Here is a 6,000-nt window from a genome sequence, read left to right as displayed (position 1 = left end):
TTTCAAAATTCTGTACAGTTACAGTGTATGCCAACACCATTTGAGCTGCTATATTTCCAAGGCAATTCCTAGGAGACCGCCCGCCCAACCCCCTCTTCTGGGCCAGAGGAAGGTCTCCTTGTGCATTATGTTGCTCTCCCTAGACAAGATGAGACTGCTCTACTCAAGGGGTCAAAATACCCTTCTTGCCTGCTGACCTGCAATTGCATGCAGCGCACCAGCTGCATGTGAGCAACGCCCTGCTTCACTGGGAAGCCCAGTGCAGCACATGCAGCCGCACAACGCTGTCCAGACAGACACAGTGACCAGAAGGCAAACCCACAGAGCCCACACATTGCAGACACAGACATCCAGAACCCACAAAAAAAGAGCCCCATCCTTACACACATGAACACAGGACCCACAACTCCTTGCTTTCTGACCCAGGAGGAGGCTACGTGCATTTCAGCGAGCATGTGATTGTCTGCCCGACCGTGCCATTGCGTGACAGCACAGACTAAGAGGTCCACGGTCTGCCTGACAGCAAGCGAGACAAGAACTAGGCGGGCCTCTGGAACTAACCCCCTCTCAAAGCATTCACAAATGGCCCTAACAGACCTGAAACATATTATTTCCTGAGTGAGGGAGACTTAGTGTCTTTGGATTGGTTTGGTTTGGGGAGGGAGACAACCTTGCTTCTGACTTGGAATTGCAGAAATCGTGATGCCAATCGCCATGCAGATTCCTCTGGAGGAACCGTGGCCGCTTGTTGTAGCTCGATGCCTTCGTATCGCGAGGCACGAAGCCTCTGGCTGTGCTGACTCCATGCTAGTTAAAGGAAAGCCTATTGAAGTGTTCCGCAGAGAGCGTCCCTGGCTTGTCTGTGCCAGGTCCTCCGCGCTGACAGGGCACGGGGAACTCCTGTTCATCGTCGGTGCCGCCCCGTGGCACAGGCTGCGGTGGCAGGCTGGGAGGAGGCTTCAGGAACTTGAACTCGCTGTTGCCCGAGCCCGTCGTGAGGCTGATCTCGTAGCAATAGGCGTGGGGCAGGGTGCCTGCACCGGCGCCTCCCAGGCCGCTCTGCACGGGCCGGTGCCGGTAAAGCACGTGCCACCTTCACGTCCTCTCTCTTGCACGTCTTGCGAGCGATGAAGGCTGCCACGGATGCGAGAAGAGGAGTGAGACAAAGACCAAGGAAATGATTAAAGAGGTTGTCAGGGAGCCACCTCGTCCTCCGTGGCCAGGCTGCTGTGCGGTAGGCGCACGTCTGAGAAGTCTTTGAGCACGAGCGCGCTCAGCAGGCAGTGGCCGACAGCGGTGGCCGCCGTTGTCTCGCACCAGGACGACGAGCTTCTGCTTCACGGCGTCTCTCTCCGTCACGGGCCTCCTCAGTCGCACCTCCCACTTTGGGCACCACCGCAAACAGCCCCGGATCGCTGGCCCTCAGCAGGTGTACGAGAGCCACGAGTTCTGCCCCGAGTCGGCGTCGACGGCCACCACTTTGGTGACGAGGTAGCCCGCCTCAGCCGACACGGCACCAGCTCGCTGGACGGTGCGCTGCTGTCCTGCGACGGGTACAGCACCAGTGGCGCATTGTCATTCTCGTCCACCACGACAAGGCGGACGGTGACGTTGGCACTGAGGGCGGCGACCCGCGTCGGAGGCGCTCACCAAGACCTCGATCTGCCTCACCTGCTCGTAGTCGAGAGGCCGCAGCACAAACACCTGCCCGTTCTCAGAGTTCACGGAGATGCAGGAGCAAGGAGGCCGCTCTGCGGGGTGGGCGGTGCCAGGGAATAGGTCACCTTGGCATTGAGCCCCACGTCAGCATCCGAGGCGCTGACGGCTCCAACGAGCACCGTGGGACATTGTTCTCACGCACGTACATGGTGTACGAAGTCTGGTTGAAGACAGGCACGTTGTCGTTGACATCGGAGATGTCCACCGTGAAGGTCTGGGTGTCGGAGAGGAGGTGAGCCCGCGTCTGCTGCTGTGACAGTGAGGATGTAACGTGCCGTCTCCTCCCGGTCCAGCGCGCTCACGCTCACCAGCTCGTAGTAATTCTATAGGCTGGCCGCAGGGAGAAGGACAGCTGGTCTTCAAGGGCACAGGAGATCTTCCCGTTGGCACCAGCATCCCGGTCCCTGGCAGTAAAGAGGGCCACCACCGTGCCGGGTACTGCGTTCTCGGGGAGGGGGCTGCTGAAGGAACTGACCACCAGCTCCGGTGCATTGTCGTTCACATCCACCACCTCCACCAACACCTTGCAGATTGCCGAGAGGCCCCCGCCGTCTGTGGCCCGCACGCTGAGCTCGTGATTCTCTGCCACCTCAAAGTCCAGAGGCTTTGTGAGTTTGATTTCACCGCTCGTGGCGTCAATCGCAAATGCTGAGTGCCTCTGGCCCACCGCTTGGCTGAACTGATAGCTGATGTCCCCATTAACGCCCACATCCCGATCGGTTGCCACACGCTGAGAACCACAGAGCCCTCCGCGCATTTTCCAAAACCTGCCCAACGTACAGCTCCTGAGTGAAGATGGGAGCGTTGTCATGGCATCGAGAATGACAATGTGGATTTGGTGGTCCCGCTCCTGGCGGAGAGCCTCCGTCCACAGCGATGAGGCTGAAACCCACCTCCACCTGCTCCTCTCTGTCTAGCGGCTTTTCCAAGATCAGTTCCAAATACTTCTTGCCCTTAACCCGACTCCCAAAGGAGACACTAAAGTACTCGTTCTCAGGAGCAATGCTGTAAGCCTGGATGCTGTTGCTGCCAACATCCAGGTCCCGAGCCCCCTCCAGCGGGAAACGCGAGCCCGGGTCGCTCCTTTCCGGGATCTTCAAAGTGACCTGTTCCTCCGGGAAAACGGGCGAGTGGTCATTGATGTCCTCCACGGCCACCTCGACCCGAAAGAACTGCAGCGGGTTTGCCAGCAGAGCTCGAAGGGAGCGTGCACGTAGCGGACTGCCCGCACAGCTCCTCCCGGTCCAGCCTCTCCGCCACGACGAGGCGGCCGGTGCCGCGGTCTAAGCGCAAGCGCTGCCGGCCGTCCTCCGAGGCCAGGCGGGCGCGGCGAGCCGAGAGCTGCGCCGGGGCCAGCCCCGCGTCCTCCGCCACGTTGGCTACCACGGAGCCGCTCTCCCCCTCCTCGGCTACGGAGTAGCGGATGGGCTCGGCGCGAGCGTGCGGCAGGGAGAGGAAAGCGAGAGACAAAGCACTTGCCTTGCGATCGCCATGCCGGGGCGGCGGACAGCCTCCGTCTCGCGGGTCGCCCGCGCAGTCCTCCGCGGAAAGCGGCGCCCGGCAGCGGCGCGGCGGGCGGCGGCGGGCGCCCTCCCTCTCGCCGAGTCCGGCTGGCGGCTGCCGCGGCCCGGCAGCGGGTGCCCGGGGCACCGCTCGCCGCCGCTCGCCGCCGCCGCCGCTGCCTCCCGGCTGCGCTGCGCTGCGCTGCGCTGCGCTGGGCTGGGCTGGGCAGGGCCGGGCTGGGCTCGGCCGCCTCCCCGCCCGCAGCCGCTCGGCGCCGCCTTGGCCGGGAGCACCACCCTGCGGCCCGCGGCGGACTGCGCCCGCCGCCGCCCGCTGCCCGCGCTGCCGGCTCGCACCGGCACACGGACCCGCGCGCACACGCGCGGCTGCCGGCCGCTCGCCCGCGTGGGGGCCCCGCGGCAGGACGCGCGCACACCGCGCCGGGGAGGGAAGCGCGGCGAAGGAGCGCCCAGAGCCCTGCGGGGCCGCCGCTTGAGTCCCAGCGCACGGCAGCGCCGGCAGCTGCCCCGCGTCTTCCCCCGCTCCCCGCTGCCCAGAGCCCGCGGGCAGGCGTGCGCGCTCGGCTCCCGGGAGGCCAGGCCGTGCCCTTCGAGAAACACGGCGGCAAGGCCTTTCCCGCGGCACCGTGGGCGGAGGCTCAGCCCGCAGGGACTCAGCCGCCTTCCCCGGCCGCAGAAACCGGGCAAGAGCCGCCGCCGGGGCAGCACGCACGGAAGAGTCTGCTCGGGAATCGCCGGCTGAGCACGGCGAACGGAGGCGGGTGCCAGCAAGGCTCAGGCGTGGACGCGCCTGCCGGCCGCCCGGTGCGGCGGCTGAGCGGGAGCAGGGGCTCTGCTCCCCGGGCTGCCTTCCCTCCCGCCGGCGGGCTGCGAGCTGCACAGCGGTTCTTCGTCCTTGCCCGCCCCCGCCTCAGCTGCGGCTCTCGGGACACTTGGAAAGCTCACTCCCCCACCTCACGGCTTTGCAGAGGCCTTTGCACACCCAGGATCCTGTTAGGGTCGGGGCCGGTTTCCCCTGACCTGGCTCTAACTGCGCCCTGTCGCAGCCAGAAGCTCGCCGCTCAGAAGACCTGCAGAGGCCTGCCAGCAATTCCCGGCTCCCCACAATCTTCCTGAAAGCTCAACCACCTGCGCCTCCAAACTGGAGCGATGGACCTCCTCAACCTTACCTCAGCCAAGGGACAAAATGAGAAAAGAACTCCCAGCCTTTTCAACACTTTGACAAGTTTTGAAAACAGAGCTTTCCCAGAAAGAACGTCTCAACAAAGACTGTCTCCACACAAGGCATTCAGCTGTTCTCTTTTTATTTCTTTTTTACACACAAAGGTATCCCAGTTTCCAGCGGCACGCTTTGTAACTGCAGCGCAACACAGCGTGAGGGTTTCCAACTATTCCGTGCCACCTGTCTTCATTCAAACAATCCGCTATGATACATGGGGTGACAGTCCTTCTTCAGAGGAGTAGGTAAAAGACAATGCTCAAACACAGTTCGTAGAGTGGAAGGAGAAAGGGCAAAAAGGAGAATGCAAATGCTCTAACAGAAACCCAGAAAATCGTCTCGGGTCAGCTTTCCACTGCCATCACGAAGCCTCGGAGGCAGGCAATTCCACGATGGCAGAAGTCAAGCAAAAGGGGCAGAAGCCCAGCTTGGCTGAGAAGAGAACTCCTCGTGGAGCTCAAGAGGAAAAAGAAACTGGACGATCTCCGGAAGCAAGGTCAGGCTTTGCAGGAATACTACAGAGCTGGCGTTCATATATGCAGGGAGAAGACAGGAAAGGCCAGAACTCACTTAGCATTGAAACTGGCCACTGTTGTGTCAGACAGCAAGAAAGGCTTTCTTAAGTACGTTAATAGCAAGAGGAGGTCTAAAGACAACATTGGGTTGCTACTTGTTGAAGATGGTCACCTGGCTAACAGGGATGAAGAAGAAGTGGAGGCATTCAATGCTCTTTTTGCTTCAGTCTTTAATACTCCTGATAGACCTTGGGCTGCCTTGGGCACGGAGTCGGAGGACCGCGAGTGCGGGAACAGCGACTTTCCACTTGTGGACACTGAACTTGGAAGGGACCAGCTGTGTCAGCGGAACGTTGACAAGTCCATGGGGCCTGATGGGAGTCATGGCAGAGCAGTGAAGGAGCTAGCGGATGTTACGGCAGGACCCCTCTCCATCACCTACCAAAGGCCTTGGGAGTCTGGGCGGTCCCCGCTGACTGGCAGCTAGCCAATGTTCTTCCAGTTTACAAGAAGGGCGTGAGGAAAGACCCAGGAACCTACACTCCTGTTAGTCTCACCTCAGTGCCTGGAAAAATGGCGGAGAAGATCATCCTGGGTCCTACTGAAAGGCATTTAACGGACAATGCAATCATCAGGCACAGGCAACATGGGCTCACCAAGGGAAAGTCCTGTCTAACTAATTCGATAGCCTTCCCGGATAAGGTCACCCGCCTTGTGGCTGAAGGGAAGGCGGTGGACATAGTATTTCTGGATTTTAGGAAGGTTTTAGATACTGTCCCTCAGAGAACCCATCTGGACACGTTGTCCAGCTGTGGGATGAGCAGGTTCATGGTACGCTGGGTGAAGAACTGGCTGAAGGCAGGGCTCAAAGGGTTGTAGTGAATGGGGGGGCTACACCTGGCTGGTGACCAGGGTCACCAGCGGTGTTCCTCAGGGTTCAGTTCTAGGGCCAGTTCTGTTCCGTATATTTATCAGTGATGTGGATGGAGGAGTTGAAGGCACCATCAGCAACTTTGCTGATGAT

The 6,000-nt window shown here is 60.8% G+C and overlaps 1 pseudogene; it reads right to left on the bottom strand.

Moving 5' to 3' along the window:
* Positions 1 to 766: 766 nt before the first annotated feature.
* LOC127021825 (protocadherin beta-15-like) lies at positions 767 to 3,212 on the bottom strand (annotated as a pseudogene).
* Positions 3,213 to 6,000: the final 2,788 nt, after the last annotated feature.

The sequence above is a fragment of the Gymnogyps californianus genome, chromosome 14 (assembly GCF_018139145.2).
Source record: "Gymnogyps californianus isolate 813 chromosome 14, ASM1813914v2, whole genome shotgun sequence".
Classification (NCBI taxonomy): domain Eukaryota; kingdom Metazoa; phylum Chordata; class Aves; order Accipitriformes; family Cathartidae; genus Gymnogyps; species Gymnogyps californianus.
Note: the sequence above shows the minus strand (reverse complement) of the source record. Positions and strands in the feature narration are given on the sequence as shown.